The sequence below is a fragment of the Peromyscus maniculatus genome, chromosome 4 (assembly GCF_049852395.1).
Source record: "Peromyscus maniculatus bairdii isolate BWxNUB_F1_BW_parent chromosome 4, HU_Pman_BW_mat_3.1, whole genome shotgun sequence".
NCBI lineage: Eukaryota > Metazoa > Chordata > Mammalia > Rodentia > Cricetidae > Peromyscus > Peromyscus maniculatus.
This window is the reverse complement of record NC_134855.1, coordinates 26308914-26334688: the sequence shown is the minus strand read 5'-3', so window position 1 is coordinate 26334688 and position 25775 is coordinate 26308914. Positions and strand designations below refer to the sequence as shown.

The 25775-nt window shown below is 36.9% G+C and overlaps 1 long non-coding RNA gene across 3 annotated transcripts; it reads left to right on the top strand.

Moving 5' to 3' along the window:
* Positions 1–1058: 1058 nt before the first annotated feature.
* On the top strand, positions 1059–22083 carry LOC121829032 (uncharacterized). 3 transcript variants are annotated; one of them, XR_013050474.1, is made up of 5 exons: positions 1059–1207; positions 3115–3270; positions 6401–6555; positions 8315–8487; positions 21818–22083. It is a non-coding gene; the product is annotated as an uncharacterized LOC121829032 (long non-coding RNA). The 3 variants fall into 3 exon arrangements; XR_013050475.1 differs by having other exon boundaries at positions 3110–3270; positions 6401–6530; XR_013050473.1 differs by having other exon boundaries at positions 3110–3270.
* Positions 22084–25775: the final 3692 nt, after the last annotated feature.

The window sequence follows — 25775 nt, the reverse complement described above, 5'->3', positions numbered from 1 at the left end:
GATGCTACGAGTTTAAGAATGAATGAAAGAGATAAGAAATCTTGGTATAAAATTTTGGTAAGGAATGGGAGACTATGAACATTTTCTTGGAATGCAAATTATTGTGATAGAAAATTCAAGATTCTAACAGCACATTTGTGAAAAGCCTATAAACATGCAGTTCTGAATATGAACATAGGTGAACACAAGCAAATGCCCCAGGAGGATCTCAGCCAACCCTAAAAAACAAACCATCCTTTTAAGAGTTGAATGTACCTCCCTCACTCAGATCTTTTTTGCTGGACTCAGATTATATATTCAAACTCTCTCTGAAGATTCTGTAACCTTAATTTGGGGACATGAAATGATACATGTGATATAAATGACATTACCTTTCATTTTATCCTGCTGTCTTTCTCCTCACCCCCCTTTTCATGAGAAGTGTCACCTTACTAGCAAAGAAAGAATTGGAAGTTACCCCAAACTTCCCCTGAAGTCCTTCCTTCCTCTGATTCAGTGAGTCACAATGGGTTTCAGGTGTTACTTTGTGATAGCTAGTGTGTTCAGCTCTCCTCCTCTGCCTTCAGTCAGCTTCATTAGCTACCTGACTATTTCTATACTCTCTAATTATGTTCAGTGTTTCAATATTCCCCTTACAATCTTCTCTTCACATGTTTCCAGTTGTTCTCTATAAAGGGAAAGGTTAAATTTTCCAATTACACTCTTTTAATGACTCAAAATTACTCAGTGAACAAAATCCAAGTTTTATGGAATGGTTGAGTGAAGTTATACACTGTGGGTTTTGTGGCATTTCTCTTAGAGAATCTCCTCTAATCATTCAGCACTCTGAAAACCATACCTGAGTCAGCTTTCATTTTTCATCTGTGGGGCCCTTTCTCTACTCTCTATGACTAGAATGTTTCATGTTTCTAGTCCTGTCCAGGTGATGGATGCAATTTTTTTTTTACATTCCACCCGCATTACATCCAGTTCTATATTGCCTTGTGCTTCACAATAGAGCATTACCCTTTGGATACATTTTGTACTTATATGTCTCCCTTGTATGTGTCCACAGACCTTCCCAGGACACAGTGATTTTCTTGATCCTATGAGGAATTTGGTGCATGCTTGCACTTGAATAAACAAATGAATGTATGGATGGATGAACAAAAAAGATCTTATCAAGAATTATATACAATTGCTTAAGGAATTGCTAAAGGAATGCAGGGTGAGTCTACCACTTGTTGCCAAAGTAGTGGGGAGATATAATTACATAATGATCATTTGTTGCAAGATTTATTTTGTAAATATGAGTGTCATTGCTTTATTAATGTCTTGTCATACTTAGGTTATTCTTCAATCATTTAGGAACAAATTTAGGTTCATAGTTTTTATTTGTCCACAACCAAATATTTGGGAGATATGTGGGGTAGGTATTTGGCCAGTTATCGACTCCTTGTATTTTTGAGGTCTTTATGTTTTCATCTGCCATAAATAATCACACAGCTTGGTAGTTTTATGAGAATGCAGTAAAATACTGCATGAGTAGGCTCTGTGGTGTGCTAATCTAATACACTTGGCCAAGTGACACACACCTCTGATTAGGGAATTTCCAAAAAAGTATTCAAGAAAATAAACAAGTGAGAAATACTTAAGGAAATTGCATTCTTGTGCTCCTCATGAATGTTAGGGGTGTGTGTGTGTGTATGTGTGTGTGTGTGTGTGTCTGAAAAAAATAATAATGAGAATAAAAGCTTTACCTTCAAGTAAAAAAAATCTATGAATGAATCTTTCAGAGATTCCAGATGCTTAAACACCACCTTTAGAGCAGCAGCTAAGAAATTGCTTTCAAATAGCACTCTTTGCCTTTGATTTATTCCTCAAAATAATTCTAGCATTGAAAAAAATCCTTGACAATTATCTGAATAACAGGAAAAAATTGGTGTGTAGTTAATTGACATGTGAGAGGAATATAATGGTGTAAATAACCCTTTAAAATAGTATTTTTCTCTACCATGCCTTCAGTGTCAACGTGATATCAGCTGAGTTTTGAAGCACCAATTCTGACTTGTTTAAATTCAAGGACCTCATCCATATAGACCTGGGAATTGCCAAGATATTAATACCTGCATTTTTATGACACATTCTAAAGTCAATAGGAAAGAGGTTTCTGAATAAAAGCCTTAAAATTACCTTATGAATTATTAATTACAGGGCATATTACCTTTGAATTATAAAAGCCCAGTAAAATGGAAAGGAGAATTGAAAAACATCAACCTCGGGTTCTTTAAAAATGTAATACCAATCATTTGAACACTGCAAAAATCTTTTATTAAAGATAAAAAGGAGGTTATACGTATTTTATTAACTGGAGGATATGTTCAATCCACATGATTAAAAATCTCATTACTAACTCAACTCAGGAACAACGTGATTTATTACTGAAGCAGAATGGGAGGCATTCGGTTGTCCACAGCAGCATTTATCAGAAGTCTAACTATCAGTTTGTATCTATTTTAACATACTTAATATTTTTTAAAGGTGGCATTGCCATCTGTTTGAGGAATTGAAGATATTTTTTTCCTAGTGTTGGCAAAGTACATTAAAGTAAAAACATTATCTGTTTTTCACTTAGCGTCAAGTTCTAAGTTTTAGAAGTAAAGATGGAATCTGTGCTTTAATGAAGTTAAGTTTTGCAGTGTAAAGGGGAGAGAGGGAGCATATCACAGTACCTTATCTCAAGACACAGAGAGAAGAGGATCAGGAGTTCAAAGCCAGCCTTGGCTACTTAGGAAGTTCTAGGCCAGATGGCACAACAAAACACTCTGTTTCAAATAAATAAATACTTTAAAAGGTTATATTTTATAAACATTTTAAAGGGGACTTTATTTTAGAAACAGATAGATAATGTCATGGGCATGTGCAATCGCAGAGAAATTGTTATCTCTAAGTCTTTTGGATTTATGATTTTGCTTTCAAGAGTGATTATAGTAATTAATTTCTCAAGGATTTCAGAATCTCTCAAGTTTTAAATGAACATCTCAATCAGTATATATATAGAGAAAATGGAACTTTATAATTCACTCAATTGTTTAATATTGTTGCTTATTTGTTCTTATCTATAATCAAGTGTAGTATCAGGTGGATGACAGATAAGGGAGAGTTGATGCTAGGCTGTGCCTGCTGAACACTGAGGGAGTGGAACATGACCTGTATTGACATTGCCTGAGGAGGAAGCATTTGAAACAGGGAAAACAGCACTGTATTCTTACCACACTCTTCCAGCTGAAGGTGAGCTTGCTATGTTGGAAACAGTGAGCATGTGTATTGAGGATAAATGAGGAACCATTGCAGGCCATTCATCAAGAACTGCAAAGGAAGTGTTTGAAGAAGTTTGTACTAAACATTATGGAAGAGTGAATATGCTAGACTGACCTTACAGGAAGCCACCAGAAGCTTCGAGGATGAAGATCGGAGAGAAGACAAGCACAATACAGTGGAGGAGGGAACTCAGAGTCACAGAGACCAGCTATAATGCCATCATGATTCCTTGGCAGTAGGTAATGTGACTCGGCAGCATGTATTGAAATTGATGCTGATGAAAAAAATCCCACTGGTGAAAAGACCACGTGAGATGGCTCAGTAGGTAAGAGCACCGTACTGCTTGCTCTTGCCAAGGACCCAAGTTCAGTTCTTAGCATCCACACCAGACAGCTAACAACCTGTAGCTCCAGCTCCAGGAGACCTGACACCTCCTTCTGGCCTCTCAGGGCACTCCCTTCTACAGACACACAAATAATAAAATAAACCTTTAAAATATTTTATGAACATAATTTGCTCAATAAATAAAGAATTCAATGTTGAGAAGTGCTCATTTATCCCTCCCTCCCTTGATCACTTCCATTCCCACCATTCCCTGTTTCATGTGGTAGCACAAGGTCTGAGGAGTTACGAGGTTCCTCCAAGCCTCTCTATTTATCCCTTCACACGGAATCAGACATCAACTCCAGATAAGCCTCTGTCCTCTGAGGACAGATCCTTTCTTCCTGTTCAGGCTGGGTACAGCTGAGACTGTACCTGTGTGTCAGTTCATAAATGGTGTCTTCAGGGATTGTTTATTTTAATTATGACTAGGAGCACCACAGTTCTGAAACAGCTTTGGAATTTGAGGCTCCAACTCTGTTAATACTAAGCAATAACTACCATAAAGAAAGACTGGGCACTTGTGAACATTTTTTTTTCTCTCGTTTGAAAAATAAAATTTAACTTAAGAATGGTTGCCATAGCTATGAGCACATTGACTAACTTCCTGGCATTAAAATGTGCGTATGTCTTCTCTGACTTATGTAATGCTTGCTGAAAAAGAAGGGGCTGTAAATTCTCATGTCCCTCTATGTGTATTTATACATATGTAAGAATATATGTTCTTTAAAAAAAAAGGAAAAAATCAACCTATGCTTCAAACATAAAATGCCTATAGCAAAGCATCACATTTCTTTAAGTGTTTTTGCCGCTTTGAGTATGTGAGTTTAGACAAATGGCTTTTCTCTGTTCCTTTCTTTCTTCCCTTCCTTTCTTCTTGCTTTCCATCCTTCCTTCTTTTTTTTAAGCTGGCACATTCTTGTTCAATGAAAACAAGGGAGCAAAGGATTATTCTAGCCATTGAAATAGAAATGGTGTGTGAATCAGACAGCTGGAGCTTGGGTGTGAGATATTGCAATTTTTGCTGTAGGGAAAGGAGATAAAATGAGGGTTTGAATTTCATAGCATAAGGGGCTACCTAAATAGCAGCTGTTAGGTATGAAATCCCTGATGAAGATTAGAACTTGGTGGGGGCTAGGTCTTTCCAAGCTCAAAGAGTTGGAAGTGGGTATCCAGGAAGTACAGTGTTTCATTGGAAGAGGATTTCCCCTTTTCCAAATCTTGGCAATTGCTTTTTGGGTTTATAGCTATGCATTCATAAATTCTCTTCACTTGACTACACTAAAAATACCTACAATCTTAGAGTTTTCATTTTGAAGGAGTTGAATAATATACCCAGATTACACGAGAGGGTACATATTATGAGACTGCTTAAATTGTTAATAATATTTCAGTGGATTTGGTTCTGCATCAGGAAAGGACTGTTGCAGTGGGTTTGACTTCTAAGAGATCGTAAATTCCCCTCTGGACAGAATGTAGTAGATATGTTTTATGCATTTGTTACTGCCTTTTATTATAGACATCTTAATCTGTGTCTCCCCTACATGTTAGTTTCTATCAACAAACTTCTTGTTTCCTCTTCCCTCCTTATATTTGCTTTCTGTACTCTGGTCAGGATGTGTTTCTTCCAGTTCCCCAAACACAGTTTTCTGTAGCTCACTTCTGGGACTTCAAAAACCACAGAAAATGTAGGACTTCAGCAAGTTCCTTCTCTTACTGTCTCTCCAATGTAAGGATGGCAAACGGTTTCTTGTGTGGTGTGTACAATGGTTATTGTGGTGGACTCCTAAACACAGCTCCCCAGTTGCAAGTCTAAATTAATCGTTCGTACATACTGTGCTATTCAAGTTCCTATCTCCATGACAAAATACTTAAGAAAAACAGCTTAAAGGATAAAGAACTTAACTTGGCTCACAGTGCTAGAGGTTTCTGTCCTTGGTTCCCTGGCTTTGCTTTATGTGTGGCATCACACCACACACACACATACACAAAAAAATTAATGACTAAATGAATCAATGAATCAATAAATGAAGGAAGTCAACTTCATGCAATCAGAAAGGGTGAGAAGAAAAGGAGGTGCTGGGGTTCTGAGGCCAAGCTGCTTTTTTTGAGGGTATACCCTCTGTCTATATCTAATAGAGTTGTGGTTCTTAAAGTCTTCATGACCTTCCAGTAGCCCATTTGGCTATGACTGACTATTGTTAAAGTCAGAGCTTTAATAATTCATTGATACAATAACTTCTCAAAGCCTCCATCTCTGAATGCTACTGCATCAGGTACCAAATCTTCAGCCCATGAGCCTTGAAGGGATATTAAAATTTGAACTATAGTAACAGAATCTTCTTAAATAGTTGAGGATTTCTGAAGCACTTTTATTAATTTGATCTTATAAATCAAAATATTTAGCATGATAGAATTAAAAAGAAATAATATAGAATGTTTAATTTATAACCATCAGTAATTATTTTTTTTCATACTAACAGATATCCTTAGATTAAAATTTACCATTTAAAAAATTATAATCTTTGAATTATCATTCTGATATTAATTGTGTGATTTTAATCCTTTTAAATTGTTTGAGGCATGCTTATGGCTTAGCTTATTTTCTGTCCCAAAGAGTGAGAACTTTGTGTTTTATGACTGATTCAATATTGATGACAGTACTAAACACCAGAGCAAAGACCCTGGAGTTATGCCTTTTTCATCTGTTCAAATACAGGAAGAAAGGAAGATTTGTGCTGAGGGGATGACAAGAATGAGAGGAAGACTTCAAGGAGGCTCCAGACAAAGCTAGAAGCCAATACAGATTTTCTGGGTCTGAGCAAAGTTAGACTATTTCCAGAAGAGTGGTGAGAATCAACCACTGGTTCCTGAGTAGATGATCTAAATTTTGTGTTAATGGCGTAATGTCTTCATGCTCCTTTTTTTGGGTAGCTTGCAATCTCTAGTTTCATTATTTTTCTCACTGACTTTTTTTTTTTATGTAGCACATTTCTTTTGCATGTTAAAATACTAAGACTTGCCAGTGATGGATTGAACTTAAGTAGCTGGAAACCCCACACCTGTGCAAAGGGGTTTATCGAAGCCTTCACTGTGCTTTTCATATTCATTTATGGAAATCCTCTTTAAGAAAATACCGAGAAAACACACCGCAGTACATAGACTACCGCACAACACAGAAATAATTATTTGCCAAGTGATGGTTTATTTATGAAGAATGCTAATCACCTCCCCTCCTGTGTTCGCATTTATAAGACCAAAAGACCAATCCTGAAACACGTCGCTGGCAATTGGAAAGCAAACCTAATATCACTGCTGTGAGCTATGGCAACAATTATTTCTATATTTTGGGGGTAAATTGTGGATTGAAAACATCCTCTTTTTACCCCAAGCCTCCACTTAAGAGTGAACAGACTTGACTTAGGCTCAGCTAGGATGTTCTAGACAAATAAGACCTCTCATTTTAGTCCTTAATCAATTCTATCAAGTATTCAATTTGCTTATTTTAAGTTGAGATCATTTTATCAATAGTTTTAAAAAAGTACTTCTAATTAATTTCTAGAAAAGTCAAGGATTTTGTCTAACTTGTAACTACTAGAAAGGTATAGATTGACTAATGGCTGTGTCTGGTAAGGCACCTCTTGCATGAAGCCCAGACTTCATATTTAAGTACAATTATATTAGAGAGCACAGATTAATTTGTTTTACATATTCAGAGCTAGAATTTTGGGGAAAATGCCATGCAAATTTATGTAAATTGGAATACATGTTTATGTAAAACAACATGTGATTATGCATCCCTAAATTTACAAGAAAAATTCTGCTAGTCTTCTCTTAAAAAGTAGGGAAAATACAAATATACTCCCAATCCCAGTTTGGACCAGGCTTCTTCTCGCATGGTTTGTCTGGCATGTGCAAAGGCTCTTCCGTGCCATGGCACTGGGTGAGGATTCTGTGTTTCCTTTGCTGAAACATGGTTTTCAGCTTAGTTCAGAGGATGCTGCCAAGTTTATCTCCCTTCTCTGCTTTCCTTCACTTCTGTGTTGAAATATCTTGATTTCCACTAATTCAGAAAAGTTTGGGGATTGTTACTTAAGTCCATAAATAAACATAGCTTAGTTAAGGTCAATACCACTTCCGCCTTTTTAAAATGAACTGTAATAAAGAGTGGCACATGCCCAAATACTTGGTGTATGTCCTCTAACCCTGACCCCCACTCCTAATATGTAAAGGAAGAGGATTACTCAGTCCTAGGATGACAGAGCTAACATTTTGCATAAGAAAGCACTCCTCTGAGAGTGAGTAGGGTACAATTTGTTAATTATTCCAGTTTTAATATTTAAACTATAATTTTTAATCACCTCAAGAATGTCACTCTTTATTTAATTTGGCCTTTGTCAAATTCATATGATCCCTCCACTGATTAATCCTGACTTTACATTTACCTCAAAACCTCATATCCTTTCCCAATAAGGCATTATCTAGAATTCTTAAGCAAGAATATTGTCTTTACTTATCAAAATAATTTTAACTAATTAGTTGCCAAATTTATTTCCTAACTCACACCTTGCATTGTTGTTCAGTTTAGTGAAGGCATGGTGAGTTTTATTAAGTTCTGCCCTCTGTTTCCCAGGAAGAAGAGAGAAATGAGCTATGTATCTCCACCCACAAGCAACCTCAGGCATTTTTTTTCTTCATGAACTCTATAAGTTACTTTCTTTTATCATGCCAATATGTTGTCAATCTGACAATTTTCCCTGCTAGGAAAAGTTTAAGTCCGTGAGAGAGTGCTGAAATAACTAAATGGTGAGTTATCTTGTTGGCTGGAGGTGAGTCAGTCTTACCAAGTCTGATGATAATAAAATGAGACATGCCAAAAAGAGTTCTGCCTGTATGAAGCTTATAAAACATTCTTTGAAGGAGACAATACATTAGTAAATTGGTGACTTAGGAGATGAAAATATATACAAATTCTTGTGCCACTTATCAAAGATTTTTACTTTTTTTTTTTTTTACTAGTTGATATAGTATGACAGGAAATAAACACACACAAATGTTAGTAAGGAAAGATCTTATGAAGGAGAGGGAGGAGAGTCAAGGCATGTGTACCACTGAGTATATAGGGCAAGACAGTGGTATGTAAGCTAAACAATAGGTCACAAGATGTATTTACTATCTAATTTTTTTGAGAACTTTTTTTGTTTATATTTTATGTGTTGGTGCTCATCTGAATGTGTATCTGTGTACCATGTGCTTATAGTACCTGTAGTGGCCAGAAGAGCATGTTGGAGCAACTGGAGCAAGAGTTAAGAGACAGTTGTGAACCAACCTCTGGGAAATAAATATAGATCCCCTTAAAAGCTTGAGTGCTCTTAACCACTAAATCATCTAGACATCTCTTAACTCACATTTTTGGGCTTTTTTCTTAATGTTAAAGGATATGTGTGAATGTGTGTATGTATAGTTTTTCTGTAATGACATACTAAAAGTTTGAGAGAACACAAAACATTGCATGTTGAAATTTATCAGACCACACTTCAATATAAGTAACATTATTACAAATTCATGTTTCTCTATATAAGCAATCAAATGAATATTTATTATTATTAAAGTAAAGTAAAAATGTTGATTTGCAATAAAAATTTTCTCTATCCAAGTTGTAAATAAGATGGATTCTTTATAAACAAGCAATGAACAAAAAGCAAAACAAAACAAAAGACCTTCTAAAGTACTTTTTTAATGAGAAAAATAAATTAATATATCCCTGGATAAGCAAGTACTTTCCCATGATATCATGATGCCTCATAGCCTTTTTGGATTATGATGAACATTCAATAAATGAATAAATATATCTTTTTTGTTTTGTTTTTAATTCATCTATTTATTTTACCTCCTGGCCACTGCCTACCCCATCCTTCTCTCCTAGTCCCTCCCCAATTCCCCTCTCGACACCCCCAAACCCCTTCTCTTTCTTTTCCATCCAGGAAAGGGCAGGTCTCCCATGAGTGAAAATAAAGCATAGCATATCAATTTGCAGAAACAATAAACATCACGCCATGTATTAAGGCTCAGCAAGGCAATCCAGTATGAGGAGTAAGGTCTGAAAAGCCAGAAAAAGTTGGAGACAGCCCCTGTTCCCACTGTCAAGAGCCCCACAGGAATACCAAGCTACACAACTGTAACATACATGTAAAGTGCCTAGGTCAGTTCCATGCAGGTTCCCTGGATGCCTGTTCAGTCTCTGCTAGCTCCTATAAGCCCAGACTAGTTGATTGTGTGAGCCTACCCCTGGTGTCCTTGACCCCTATGGCTCCTACACTCCTTTCTCCTTCTCTACAAGATTCCAAAACTCTGCCTAATGTTTGGGAGTGGGTCTCTGCATTTGCCTCCATCAGTTGCTGAATGGCATCTCTGATGACTATTGGACCAGGCACCAATCTGGTCACAGGAGATGGCCAGTTCAGGACAGCCAGGGCTATTACATTGAGGTCCTTGATCTGCTTGGACTTGAGTTTTGTGCAAAGTGAAAAATATGGATCCATTTGCATTCTTCTACATGCCAAAACCCATTCAGATCAGCACCATTTGTTGAAGATGCTTTCTCTTTTCCACTGTTCAATTTTGGCTTCTTTGTTGAAATTCAGGTGTCCATAGGTGTATGCATTTACATCTGGGTCTTGGATTCCATTGATCCACTTGTGTGGTTTTATGCCAAGACCATGCTGTTTTTTATTACTATTACTACTATAGCTCTGTAGTAGAACTTGAAATCAGGGATAATGATACCTCCAGAAGTTTGGTTTTTTTTTTTTTTAATTGTACAAGATTGTTTTAGCTATCCTGGATTTTTTTGTTGTTGTTGCTTTTCCATATGAAGTTGAGTATTGTTCTTTCAAGGTCTGTAAAGAATTGTGTTAGGATTTTAATGGGGATTGCACTGAATCTATAGATTGCTTTCGTTAAGATGGTCAATTTTATTATGTTAATCCTACCAATCTGTGAGCATAGAAGATCTTTTCATCTTTGGAGATCTTCTTCAATTTCTTTCTTCAATGACTTGAAGTTCTTGTTATACAGGTCTTTCACTTGCTTGGTTAGAGTTACACCAAAATATTTTGTATTATTTGAGGCTATTGTAAATGGTGTTGGTTCTGTGATTTTTTTCTTGGCCCATTTATCATTTCTATATAGGAGGGTTACTGATTTTTTTTTTGCATCAATCTTGTATACCTATCAAAAAATTGTCCATTTATTTTAGATTTTCCAATTGTGTGGAATATAGGGTTTTGAAGTATGACCTAATTGTTCTTTGGTCTTCCTCAATGTCTGTTGTTATCTCCCCCTTTTTCTTTCTGATTTTGTTAATTTGTGTTTTCTTTCTCCATCTTTTAGATAGTTTAGATAAGGGCTTGTCTATCATGTTGAATTTTCTGAAAGAACCAAGTGTTTGTTTCATTGATTCCTTGTATTCTCTTTGTTTCTACTTTATTGATTTCAGCCCTCAGTTTGATTATTTCCTGGGTGTGTTTGCTTCTTTTTGTACTAGAACTTTAAGTGGTGCTGTTTAGTCACTAGTATGAGATCTCTTCAATTTCTTCATGAAGTCTATGAACTTTCCTCTTAGCACCACTTTCATTGTGTTCAATAAGCTTGAGTATGTTGTGTATTCATTTTCATTGAATTCTAGAAAGTCTTGAACTTCTTTCATTATTTTTTCTTTGACCCAGTGATAACTCCATAGAGGATTGTTTGGTACCCATGAGTTTTTAGGCTTTCTGTTGTTTTTGTTGTTGTTGAAATCAAGCTATAATCCATAGTAGTCTGATAAGATAAAAGGATTTATTCCATTTTTTTTTTGGTATCTTTTGAGACTTGCTTTGTGGCCAAGTATATGGTCAATTTTAGAGAAGGTTCCATGAGGTGCTGAGAAGAAGGTATATTCTTTTTGTGTTTGGGTAAAATGTTCTTTAGATATCTGTTAGATCCATTTGATTGGAAAATCATTTTCCAACCCTTTTCTTTGAAGTAATTCTATCTTTAATGCTGAGATGTGTTTCTTGTATGCAGTAGAATGTTGGATCCTGTTTTGGTATCCAATCCATTAGCCTGTGTTTTTTTATTGGTGAATTGAATCCATTGATATTGAGGGATATTAATGACCAATGATTGATAATTCTTGTCATTTTGTTGTTGATTGTGGTAGTGTGTGTGTGTGTGTGTGTGTGTGTGTGTGTGTGTGTGTGTCCCTTCTTTGGGTCTTGTTGGGATGAGAATAATACCTATTGCCTGTTTTGTGGGTTTGCCAAAATTCCTGGGGTTAGAGTTTTCCTTCTAGTACCTTCTTCAGGGCTGGGATTGGAATAAATACGTCTTGAAGAAATGATTCATGAAACAATTGTAACACCCACATTGAAACAGGCAATTTGCAAAAATTTAATAGATTTTGTAACATATTGAAACTACTTACGTTTTTAAGTGTGTGTTACCCTGAACTTGAGTTTGACTTTGATAAGTATGCAATGGCCAGAATATAAATTCCAAAATAAAATTTAGAGATGGGATTGACATGATTTAGTGTTCCAGCTGTGGCTAGATAAATTCTGATTTCCTGCATGTGTTTCCATTTAAAATGACTTAGAGTAATTTTCAGTTACTGATTACCTAGATTTATGTGTGTATTTTTAGTATATCTGCAAATGTGACCTTATATTTAATTATGAAGCTCATCTTTAATTTGAATCATATTTCAGAAGACTTGTAAATAGCCTCATCCTTGTTGAAGGATCAAAGTGAAAGTTATTCTTATTTTATTATCTATCCATTCTTTTTGTAGCCCTTCTTATCGCTGCCTGGGGGACCAGCCTCCAGCAGCAAAGGCCTCAAAGGGAAGCCACAGATTCATCATGTACTTTGACTTTTTTTTGTCTGAGGGGGTTAGAAAATAAAATACTCACACACACTCTTGATAGTTTCATTCTTTATTCTCTATTCTTCTGTATTCTTTTTGTGTTATTTCTACTATATACTTTTTTTCTACAGCTTACATATCCCAACAAAGTTTTTCAGGCAATGTAAAACTTACAATGGGGTTACATTCTGTTTTTCAAGTGAATGATTACAATAAATACAAAACAAACAATGAAAAACAGCATGTTTTCTATATCCTTTACATGATTCAACATTTTACATATTACAGGTGAAAAACCAATTATCTGAAGAACTCACATGCATTCATACCCAAGCTACTTGTTTTAGATTAACCACGTGGGCAAGCAAGGTCTTTTTCTCACCTAAGTCTTTAACTGACAGGCTGCAGTTTTGCAGTTACAAAGAAAGGGCCAGTTACTTTATTACTTATATTGAAAGGTAATCTTATAAGGAATCTTCAAGGGATCACAAACACAAACTTTTATATATGAAAAAGAATCAATCAGGTCTACTTTAAATCTTTAGGGTACATACACACTCATCAATAGTTTTTTATATGAGAAGATGGAGGGCAAAAATGGGTGCAAGGAATTAATCATCACCTTTGGCTATCAACCAATCCTTGCAAAAAGGTGTGTTAGCTAGTAATAATTAGGCTGCTTCGTTCTTATCCCCTGACCTTAAAAAGTTCTACATTCAAATACATGCCTTTCTAAAACTTTATATTATCTTCTTGTTTTTTCCCCCTTAAAGTTATTTGACAAAAACATCTTAATCTCCCTTTAAGTTATTTTCAAAGCTTTGTTTTAGCTGTGATGCACTCCAATACCCATGAACACATGTCCCAACATTAAGGTTAAAAGAATTTAGGCTAGCTGGGCTAACTGGGGCTCTATTGTTTTTCTAATCATTAACCAAGCCACAGTCTATATGTTTTTCCTCAATAGAAACTCATGAGTTTTAGCAGTGTGACACTTCCTTATTTGTATTTTTAATCATCAAAACTCCATTTAAACTAACATTATTATTATTATCATTTAGATATCTTAGGAATAAATCATCTTCATAATAATCCACAGATAAAAATGCCCAGTAGAACAGGATATTTCCATGAGATAAACACACTACATTACAGGCAATGGGGATCTCCCTATACCTATTCACACAATGCTAGATACCAGAGAAAGCTAGCAGCATTAAACATGTAAAGGCAAAGTAGAAGCGAAAGATGTTCTGTGGTCTGTGGTCTTGGGGTCTTGCCTACATGAGATTCACCCATTAGGGAGTTGCCTCCTGGTGGGTTGACATCATAAACTTCAGTTACCAGTTGCTGCTCCTCTGACAGGGCCACTGGCACCTTCTCCTAAAGGAAATGGAATAATAAGCATAAGACATAGAACTATATTAGTGCATTAGCAAATGCTAGGGAAGCTGCTTATATATTTCTCTATGCCATCTATACCTCCCAGTATGGCCTGGCAGTATGCCATTTTAGTAAATTTAATATAATGGTGCTCAATGACAGAAGTCCTAATGGAGACTCCCTTTTGCCTCAAATTTTGGAACCCACATTCAAGAATGTCTATAGAAAGTGATTTGTGTGCCGGGCGGTGGTGGCGCACGCCTTTAATCCCAGCACTCGGGAGGCAGAGCCAGGCGGATCGCTGTGAGTTCGAGGCCAGCCTGGGCTACCAAGTGAGCTCCAGGAAAGGCGCAAAACTACACAGAGAAACCCTGTCTCGAAAAACCAAAAAAAAAAAAAAAAAGAAAGTGATTTGTGATGGGGTCCATTGATTCACCAGTCATATGGTGGAAAAGAAGTCACAAAGTAGTTTTATTGCTTCTATGACTGTATATATGTTGTTCCTAACTGCATAGGAAACAAGAGTCAGACAACAAAAGAACATGAGTTATTGACACAGGGTCAATTAAATGTAATAGAAAGTCATTATGTATATTAGTCCGTTAAGCCACTGCCATTGCCAGGTGTATTACAGGACTGTAGTAACACATCAAATCCTAACAGGGAGTACCACTTCTTATATTTCTGCCCCACTTAACTTTATCCCCCAGTCAAACACATATGCACATACATAGACACACTCACTCACACTAACTCATATACACATGGTCAAGTAACAAACAAAATACTTTCTGTGCAAGCTTTAACTATTTCAAGTACTGTGAATTGGGCATACCAGTGGTAAGTTCTGATTTATTCCAGATCATGGAAAGTCTATTTCCTACCCAATAGTCACAAACATGAGCATTTAGTAATTCACTCCAAAGTACAGATCAAATAAAGACAGATATCCAGTGAATATCTCAGCAATACATTGCATTATTATTTTTAATGTAATGCCTGATATAGAATTTTAAAATGGTAAAATTAAATATATATATATATTTGTGCGTGTATACATATACATATATATATATATATATATATATATATATATATATATATATATATATATATATATAAGATTTTGGTAGGGCCACTGTTAAAGCTAATTTTTTTTTCAAATATTTTGTTTATTTTTATGTGTATGAGTATTTTGCCTGCATGTGTGTATGCATACCACATGCATGCCTGGTATCCATGGAGGTCAGACTAGGTCATTGAATTTCCTGGAAGTGGAATTACAGATGGCTATGTGCTGCATGTGAGTGCTGAGAATTGAACCCAGATCTGCAAGAGTAGTGGGTTCTCTTAACCACTGACTGCAGCATTTCTCCACCATAAAGCCAACATTTATTAAGTACTCACAAATTGTTACTTCTTCACAAAATACTTTAAGTACTTTCTTTATTTAATTCTCACACTAGTCCTAAAGACTATTCCTATTTTGCATTTTAAAAGGCTGATGGGATGGCCAAACACCCTAACAGTTGTGCCAGAAACCCCATCCAAGTACTGAGGAATCTGGATGCAGACATCCATGACTAGGCCCCAGGTGGAGCGCTGGGAGTCTAATTAGCGAGAAAGAGGAGGGTTTATATGAGTGAGAATTGTTGAAACCAAGGTTGGATAAAGCACAGGAACAAATAGCCAAACGAATGGAAACACATGAACTATGAACCAAAGGCTGAGGGGCCGCCAACTGGATCAGGCCCTCGGAATAGGTGAGACAGTTGATTGGCTTGATCTGTTTGGGAGGCAACTAGGCAGTGGTACCAGGTCCTGGGCTCGCTGCATGAGATAGCTGTTTGAAACCCGGGACTTGTACAGGGACGCTTGGCTCAATCTGAGAGGAGGGGACTGGACCTGCCTGGACTGAGTCTATCAGGTCGATCTCAATCCTCGAGGGTGGCCTTGATCTGGAGGTGGTGGGAATGGGGGGTGGGCTGGGGGGAAGGGGAGGGGGGCAGGAAGGGGGAGAACAAGGGAATCTATGGCTGTTATGTAGAACTGAATAGTATTGTAAAATAAAATAAAAGGAAAAAAATTATAAAAAAAAGAAGAAGAAAAAAGGTTGTACCTATAAAAGACTCAGTTCATAGCAGAGGTTCCTTTAAACTTAAAGCTTAAACTCTTTGCAATTTATTACTATTTCTCCTTTGCCACAGATTTTTCTCTTGTGTTGGTTTTGTTTTGTATGCTCATTTAGGACAAACAAAACTTGATTATTATGAGATATGGCTATCTGTGGGTTGGCTAGATGATCAGGTGTAAAATATATCATTTGTTAATTTTGTATGTATATATGTATTTCAATTTACTCATGTACTTCAACTGAAGATCTGTGTTTTATGAAACAATACTGAAAGAAACAAATATCTCATTGTTACATTCCAGTAGAGAACATAATGTGTAACAGTTGCTAGGCACAATGGGACAATCTTACTCTTTCTCAATTTATTAAAGCAATGCCATTTATTGTTTGGCTGTGCCAAGTATTTCAGATGTCTTTGAATACTGACTTGGTAAATGCTTTACTGACACAGTCATTAAGTTCTCCCACTCTTGAGGCCGCCAAGTTCTCATCCTTCAAAATGAAGTGAAAGTGATCTGAATGTTGCTCACATCAGCATCTGAGAGGGAGGAGAAAGGTCACTCATGAATGGAATCAAGTTCTGACTGCTTTGCAAATAAGCAAGTCAAACTGTAAGGCGTGCGCTGCTGATTTAACGTGTGGGAACAAGAACGACAGGAAGAGGTTAGAATGCTGGAGACAGCTATGTGCCTACCAGTCTCATAAAATTCTCTTTGTGATACAAGGAAAAAAAAAAAAAAAGGTCATGCTGTTGGAAATGATCCAAAATTGTCTCCAAGAACTTGTTCCTCACACATCTTGAATGGTGATCTGTAGTTCTTTAGATTTGAATGATTTTGCAGCAATGATTTTTTTTTTAGGAATTATAAATGAATAATCTGTGACCTGAACAATTAGCACAACTCTTCCATTTGGGAGCTCCAGCTCTGTGTGGAAGACACTTGCAATGAGGGTTGCAGTGGCCTGTCGTTGCTGGCACCTAAGCATTTACCAATCTACTCTGTTCTTCTCCCATGCTTGTGACACTTGGCCTCCTAGATCTTCACATCTGACATTGTCATCTTCCTCCTTTTCTTTCTTTTCAGGATGTCCTCTGTTCAGTTTACTCTTAAACATACTTCACAAGTGAATAATGATAAAGGGGAATCAAAATGTTCATATCAAGAACCAATTTCTTCAGATCCCTAGAAAGTGCCTGGGTACCAAATAATCACTCATGTAAATTAAAATTGAAATGGACAAAGGGACTGTTATCAGGCTATCATCCTAGGCTTTCAAAGAGCATTATTCAATGTATCTGTAGCCATGACAAGAATTCATTCTAATTTTTACATACTCTTTTTGCTCATTAACCCACTGACTCTGAGTAATCCACGGGACCTTATTTTACCTAGATGGTACCTTCTTATAGCAACTATCTCCAACTCACATTGACCAGGACTCTTCATCCATTTAATTATAGAAACTGGAGGCATTAACTACTTACACATTTTTATTTAAAGGTTTTTTTTTTTTTTAGAACTTTATACATCGCAATGTGTTTGCATCATTTCTACACATCCCTTGCACCAATCCACAGGTCCTGTGTTGAACCTCCTTCCAATGACCTCTTCTTATACATTATTAATTATATATTTTTATGTTGTTATATTGTATTATGCAACTATTAACATATGTATATCTCCTACTAAGTCCATTTAATTTTACTTGTACGCACATGTATTAGGGACTGACTACATGGAGCTCATCTAAAATAACTCCTGCCGCAGCTATTAATTCACCAAATTTAATCATCTCGGGATGGGCCATTGTGAAATTTTCCCCATCCACGTTGATATTTCCCCTGATATTGTCACTATGCTGGTCTTGTTTAGGCAATCATGTTGTTGATACTTCATGAGTGCAGTTTTTCTCTTCTGTCTAGAAGTCACTATTTAACATGGTCTTCTGGTCCTTACAATTTTTACTGTGTGTTTCCCTGTCTTGCTTTGGATGGTGAATGTGGGGCTCTACAAGCAATGGAGTTTCCTGATGTGGGCACACCACCATTCCCTGACTCTTGTCTCAGCTCTTGTCTCCGATGGTGCATCCCTCAGCCTCTTGGTGCTGATTCTGTCAGTTACAGTCTAATGCTTCTGTCAGTTACAGTCTAAGGCTTGGTTTACTTGGGCCGCAGCATCCTTCAAATGGAGGAGTGTAGCTGCTCCAGTGCCATCTCCTTTCTTTCCTGGCCCAGATTTACACAGATTGGTCTTCTCAAGATAAATTTCAAACTCTACCATCTCTGTGCTTCTACATCACTCAAGACCAATATTAAATGCTTTCAGGCTCCTCAATCCCATTTACTTCTTAAGACAGAAGGAAAAATACTTTTTTCCCTTTCTCCTAAAAGATAATTTGGCAATCTCCACTAATATCATTTTCTGGTCTATTTAACCTAGTCTTTTTTGTATCAGTATATAAAGCTCATGTGCTTAAGTTCAGAGTTTACAGATAAATTGTATATGTTTTCCAGTGCTTTGGGTATGTATTTCACAATTTCTGGAAGAAACCACCACAATTTCATATGTACCTCAAGCAAAGACATATTAACTTGGGTTCAGCATATTTTAAACACATGTTAGAAGATAAAGAATGGATTTATGCTTAGAGATACATGATAATTTAGTCTGTTCATTACAATCCATGCTTTAACAGTTTTAATATCATTCCAGCTTGGTTTGTAATTTGACCAACAATATTTTTTTCTTTTTTATTATTAAGAAATTTTCTATTCATTTTACATACCAACCACAGATCCCCTCTCCTCCCTCCTTTTGCTCTCCAGCTTTTCCCCACAATCTACCCCCAATTCTCACCTCCTCCAAGGCAAGACCTCCTATTGGGAGGCAGCAGAGCCTGGTACATTCAGCTGAGGCAGGTCCAAACCCCTCCCCCTGCACCAAGGCTGTATAACGTGTCCTACCATAGGCACTGGGCTCCAAAAAGCCTGCTCATGCTCCAGGGATGGATCCTGATCCCACAGCCAGGGGCTCCTTAAGCAGGTTAAGCTACACAACTGTCTTGCCTGTGCAGAGGGTCCAGCCCAGTCCCAGGGAGGCTCCACAGCTATTGGTCGACAATGGAATACTATTCAGCAGTAAAAAACAATGACATCATGAAATTTGTAGGCAAATGGATAGAACTAGAAAATAGGTAACCCATACTCAGAAAGACAAACATGGTATGTACTCATTCATAAATGGATACTAGATGTAAAGCAAAGGATAGACAGACTACAACTCTCAGCTCCAGAGAAGCTAGCTAACACAGAGGACCCTAAGAGGGATGTATGGATCACCGTGGGAAGGGGGAATAGATGAGATCTCCATGAGTAAACTACTGTGGGGAGTGGCAATGGAGGTTAGGAGATGGGGGATAAGAACAGAAGGAAAGGGATGGTTGTGCTGGAACAAGGATGAGTAGGAGAGTAAGGAAAGAGATACTATGATAGAGGGAGACTTCATGGAGATAGGGAGAAATGGGGTGCTAGTGAAGTTCCCAGGAATTCATAAGGATGATCCCACCTTAGAATACTAGCAATAGTGGTGAAGATTCCTGAACTGGCTTACCACAGTCACCAGATTGGTGAATATCCTAACTGTCATCATAGAGCCTTTATCCAGTAACTGATGGAAGCAGATACAGAGATCCACAGCCAAGCACCAGGCTAAACTCCAGGAGTCCACAAAGAGAGAGAAGATGGATTCTATGAGCAAGGGGCATCAAGATCATGATGGGGAAGCCTGCAGAGACAACCAAACCAAACTAGTGGGAACTCATGAACTGCTGACCAACAATATTATAAAGAAGTAAGAAGGCCAGCCATAGTTGAAAATGGTGGTAAATGTGTTTAATCCAAGCACTCGTAAGGCAGTGGCAGACTGAGTTCTGTGTGTTAGAGGCCAGTCAGGTATACTGAAACCTTGTCTAAAAAAAGGAAGTATGAGAGTTTAAATGAAATTTCCCAGTCATCCATTTTAGAGCAGACTGAAATGTATTCTGGGAGAAATTAGTGCAGGCAACTGCTGTCAAGAAATGTTGAAGCATTTCAGGTCTCTAATAATATTTTCCTTTGGTTGAATTGGGAAGAACCTTTCTGAGTTCTGAGGGTCATATCTGAGAGCAATGTTATTATGAACAAAGGAATAAAAATCTGCAAAAAACGTCAAGACAGAATTTAAGTAAAGAAGAGTCAGATCTTTTTGTAAGATATACAAGGAGAAAGTAAGAGAGGTACACAACTTCTAAGTGAAAATGAGTCATCTTTGATTACCTGCTCTTTTAGGGGTATGTGTTACCTGAAGAAAAATCTTATAGCTGATAAATAGGATAAAAGTGCTTCACCATTTTCAGAAGTCTTCACCAAAAAAAAAACCTCTTGTAATCAGAATTCTCTATAGTGAAAAAGTAAAAAAGCTTATGTTGACAATTTCAAATAGAACACAAGGGTTTTGAGATCAAATTATGCTTATTACAGAAGGTACTCTAAAGAGCAGTGTGAAAAAATTGTCATTGATTTTCCTGTTAACTTATATACACAGATGTAGACTACCCAGAAAAAAATAACTTCAGCTAAAAATGACATATAACTCTAGTATGAAGCTTACATCTGTCAGTCAAGTAAATTATTAAACTATTCAAAAGTCATAATGGTTTATATTAAAATTTACATGTACCAAATATAATACCACTGAACTCTTTACTGGAAACTTCTGCTTATCTACTGCAGCATTGTTTCCAAAGTGTGAATTAGGACCAGCGCTATTACCATGTGAGACCCCCACATTGTAAACTCTGGAGTGTCAACTCACATTTACTACATGATAAACGGCAGAAATGCGACCCAGAAATTTGTGTTTCTAATAGTGTAAAGAACCACTGGTAGCAGAGACAATAATTCAGTCTGCCCTGGTGAGAGGGCTGTGTGGTCAATGAAGTGATTTTGCATTTTAGTGGGTCAGTCCAGGGAGGAGCTATCCTTTCTTTGGAAACTGAGGAGTCTTTGGAAACAAAGAAAGCAAGTAATTGTCAGGATAGGGGTAGATATTGTATAATCCAAAATTCTAAGACGTTCTACAACTGACTGTCTGTAGCACATGTCTATAGGACTAGACAATGTCTTCATCTCAAAACCAACTTCATTGATGAATTTTGAAATAAACATAGATACATGTTATCAAAACTAAGTCTTTTTTTCTGGAGAAGTAAATGCTTGAAGGGATGCGTTGGTATACTGAACCTCTGATTAGCATGTGAGACTGGGTCATCATTGGGAAAATACTGAGAGGAACAGATGACAAAGCTTGAAACTTGTTTCTTGGTGATCTCCCCATTTCTGTAGAGTGGTATAATCTAAGCAATACACAGACACAAAGAAAATTTAACATATGATAACACAAGACCCCTACTTTATAATGTGCTTCTAAACACAGATTCAGAACATATCTTTGAATATCAGGAAAGTTTAACAAAAGAAACTAAAGTGATATTAAGCAGACAATGTAAAGGACACAAAGTTTATTATCTATTGTGTGGCATTCTGAGACACCATGGGAAACATAAACTTGTTAAGATGAGCTGAAATACAAAGACAATTATAAAGCTATACCAGGTTAAGCCATATTTTCCTTTCATTTTCTGTACTTTTTCTATCTTATTCATTACTTCAGATGCTCTGATGTTCAAAATAATGTCAATATGGAAACAGACAGCACACTACCTATGGCTGGTTGAGCTGCTTGAATTGACGAAGATCCTGGTGCCCTCTGAGGAAAAATAAAATCTGTTTTGGATTCCAGGCCACATAAGCCAAGGATAACAGAGATGCATGTTTCAAGATGCTTCCATGGCACTGTCTTAACCTCCTTAAGGACTTGCGAAGTACTATTTGATAGTGTAGAGTAATGCAGAATAATAAAGATTGACACAAACTAAATGAGGCTTTTCTAGTGTATTCTTTCCTTCCCCAAAGTTACAGACAGTGATGAAGCACAGATAAAACAGAGAATACTGAGGATTTTAATATTATATTATATTTATTTAGTAGAGAGTGGTGGTATCAGAGAACTTTGATAATTAGTTATCTCTTTCAATCATGTGGGTTCCAGGGATTGAATTCAGATTGTCTGGTTTGGTGGCTAGGGCTTTTACCCAATAAGCTAACCCACCAGACCAAATTCTGTAGGATTCCTAGCTGTTAGGATTGTGTTTGGAGAAGTTTCAGGTTTTGATCACTTGTTTTCTTTTTTGTTTGCCTATTTGTTTGTCTTATAGTGCTGCAGATTAAATCCTTGGTCATGTACATGCTAGGCAAGCACTAACCCTGAACTACACTCCCAGCTCAAAAGTGGCAGTTTTTGCCTACAGGAGTATATTACTGTGTTGCAGAGCCTCTCTAACGGATGTTTAACTTCAGAAGCTCTTGGCCTATAGAAGGATATCTTATTGTTAACACCTCAATGTTGGGAGTTTGGCAACACAGAGGCTCTGCATCCAAGGCACAGAGGAACAGACTTGAGCACAGGGGAACAGTGTGAGGCTTGCCAGCAGTAAACTCAGGGTGGAATGTCAGATGGAGCACTGGATGCTTTAATAAAAAGCTGGAACATAACACAACATCAGAATGCCAGGAGCTGCATGAGAAAATATTTTTAATCCACAGTGAGCCAAGTTTATGAATTGAAACTTAAGTGCTGTCTGGCTATGTACGTATATGCATTCCATCCCAGTATCTTGGTGAATTTCATCACCTGTACAAGTAGTGGGTTTTCTTCAGTGTTTTCTAAAACTTCTGCTTGACTCATGCTCAAGAACCAAAATTAAAAAAAGAAAGAAAGAAAGAAAGAAGAAAGAAAAAAAAAACCTTTCATATTATTATGTCCTAAATCGAATCAACTTGAGGACATAAACCACAGTATACAATTCTACTATTCCAGCTAGAAATTTTCTCATCTGACTAAAGACAAGTAAAAATGTGATAACTTTGCTTTAATGAAGTCATTTTCAACATTGCTTTCATGGTGTAAGGTGACAAATCAGTCATTCGGCAGATAAAGGATTCTTTGAATCAAACAATAATTTGATTCCAGCTCCCCAACAAACACCCTACCATTCTTTCCCAACTGAGTGTGTTTTCAACTGATGATGTATTCAGACCCTGAATCAAAGGAGGCCCATCTTCCAGAAAGGCCAGAAGCCTATTGTGTGGCATGTCAGTCCATTTTGATAGGGGAATGGTTATTCAAAGTCTGTTTACAATTTAAAAGTGCTTACTAAGAACTATGTTAACCTACTTTGATGGACTTCTATTAAAAGTACAATGAAGAATCCAGTTTACCCTACCCTCATCTACAATGTCTTTAGAGCAGTCACATAAACAACTGGTGGACAGTTGTCGTAGGCTAATTCTATACTTCATCAGCTCACGCACATTGAGTTTTGCTCCCCTTTTTTCAAAGGGGCTCTTTTGCTCTGGGCAAAGGGGTCATTGACAGAATACAACTGCATAGAATGATTTGGAGATCACCAGGCTAGGTCTAGGAGAAAACACCATATTTAACAAGTCTAATAGTCCTTCATGGTGAACGATGACATCTCTCTACAAATCTGGCTGTGCATTTTTTGCTGAGTGAGACCTTATGGAGGTTAGAACCTAAGTGTCAAGTGAAAATGAGATGACTAATCAGGTCAGTCACTACACAGACACAGTAACATTCAAGTCCCAATAACGCTTGGCAAATGACACACTTTTAGTTATAATAGATGAATTTTTTCATTTAAATCATTGCAGAACAGTTAATAAAGTGATTGTCTCCAATCTGATTTTCTTTCTGATATAAACTTTCCTTGAATATATTGAAAAATAACCTAAAATACCACTGTCTTATATTTTTGTGTCTTTTTCTTAACTTTATTTATAAACCAAACTAGTTTATAGGAACATGTTTTTCAACGAATTCAAACTTTTAATTGAGCTATTGAATTCATTCAAGTAAAAAGAAAATTAACCAGATTCTTCTTCCTAATATGTAACTGGAACAATGACTAAATATTTTGCTCCATTTTTTTCTTCTTATACAAAACAAAATTTGGGAAAAATTGATCATAGCATTTAACTTACTCTTGTGTGCTGAATGATTCTCTTCCTCAGAAGAAAATATAATTTATTTGAACAAATCTTGTAGATATATTGAAAAAGGGAAAAATAATGCCATTTTGTTTTCTTTTTGTTGTGTGCCAGCACTAATTTGAGAGTGAAAAGATACCTTAGAAAATTATTGGTTTAAAAGTACATAGCTTTGGTTTGAGTTTCAGTTTTGTGTTTTATTAGTTCAGTTAGTTTCAGAAAGGTGTTAAGCCATCCTACATCAAACTCAACTCTAGGATAATAAAAATGATGATTATAGTTATAGCACTTCCCAGTTGAAAATTATTTATTAATAATATTATTAGACAACCAGGAACCCTGCATAGGACTGACATAAGCCCTTTCCATATATATTACAGTTGTATAGCTTGGTCCTCTTGTGGGTCTCCTAACAGTGGCATCAGGGGCTGTCTCCAACTCTTTTACTGGCTTTTGGGACCCTACTACTCATCCTGGGTTGTCTTGCCCAGCCTTAATACATGGAGAGGTGCTTGGTCTTACTACAACTTGATATGCCATTTTTGTTGATACTCATGGGAGACCTGCCTCTTCCTAAACACAAATAGAGGAATAGTGGGTTAGGGCATGGGAACAGAGGAGGGTTAGAGGGTAGGGACTGGGAGGAGAGAAGGGAGGGGAAATTGCATCCAGGATGTAAAATAAATGAATAAATAAATAATAAATAAATAAATATTAAAAATAATAATTCAAAAAGTTAGTGCTTTCTGAGACCTCAGTGTTTAGAAAGACTATGGCAATACTGATAAGTAACCCTGAAAGGAATAGTCTGGCATGCAGCTATGGAGGTTAGGCTCTGTTATGGGGCTCATTCTTTGGAAATTGCCTGCAGCCCACAGTAGAGTCTAGTATATACTATGTGGTTAACCTTCCCAAGAAGACCAATCAAGCAATTGCTAACTAATAACAAAAGAAGAGAGTCACTAGATGAAGAAAATACCTTCCTATTGATTTTTTTTTTTTTGTTATTCAGGAAGTAGCATCATTCCTTGCTTTGGTGCTAAAGCATGGCAGGGCAAAATTGGGTTGGGTTAGTAAAGAGGTCATATTTCAGTATGCTGACTCACTGTTACCTGCCTGTTCTATGATAATGGAGATAGACTAAATACTTTTCCTTTGCTGGCTGGGTTGGTGCTTTCTTACCAATTGGAAGGTTGATGGTGGCATTGGAGGAAGAAGGTATATTTTGCTGCTGGTTCTTGTGTTTTTGGTGGTCAGCTTTATACAGGGTACATCTCTATCTGATCTATTACCTCTGATTAGTGCATTTTCTCTGGTACTAAGGTGATTCAAGGAGTGGCATTCTTTTGAGTGCCACCTCCACTCTACCACACCCCATTGCATCCCATCGTTTCTTCTCTAGTTCTTAGCTTTTGCCAATTGAGATCAGCAGCAGGAGCCAGTGACCAAACAGCTTTCCCAGTAAAACAGGGTTTCCCTCTTAGTGTCTTTATTATGATGTA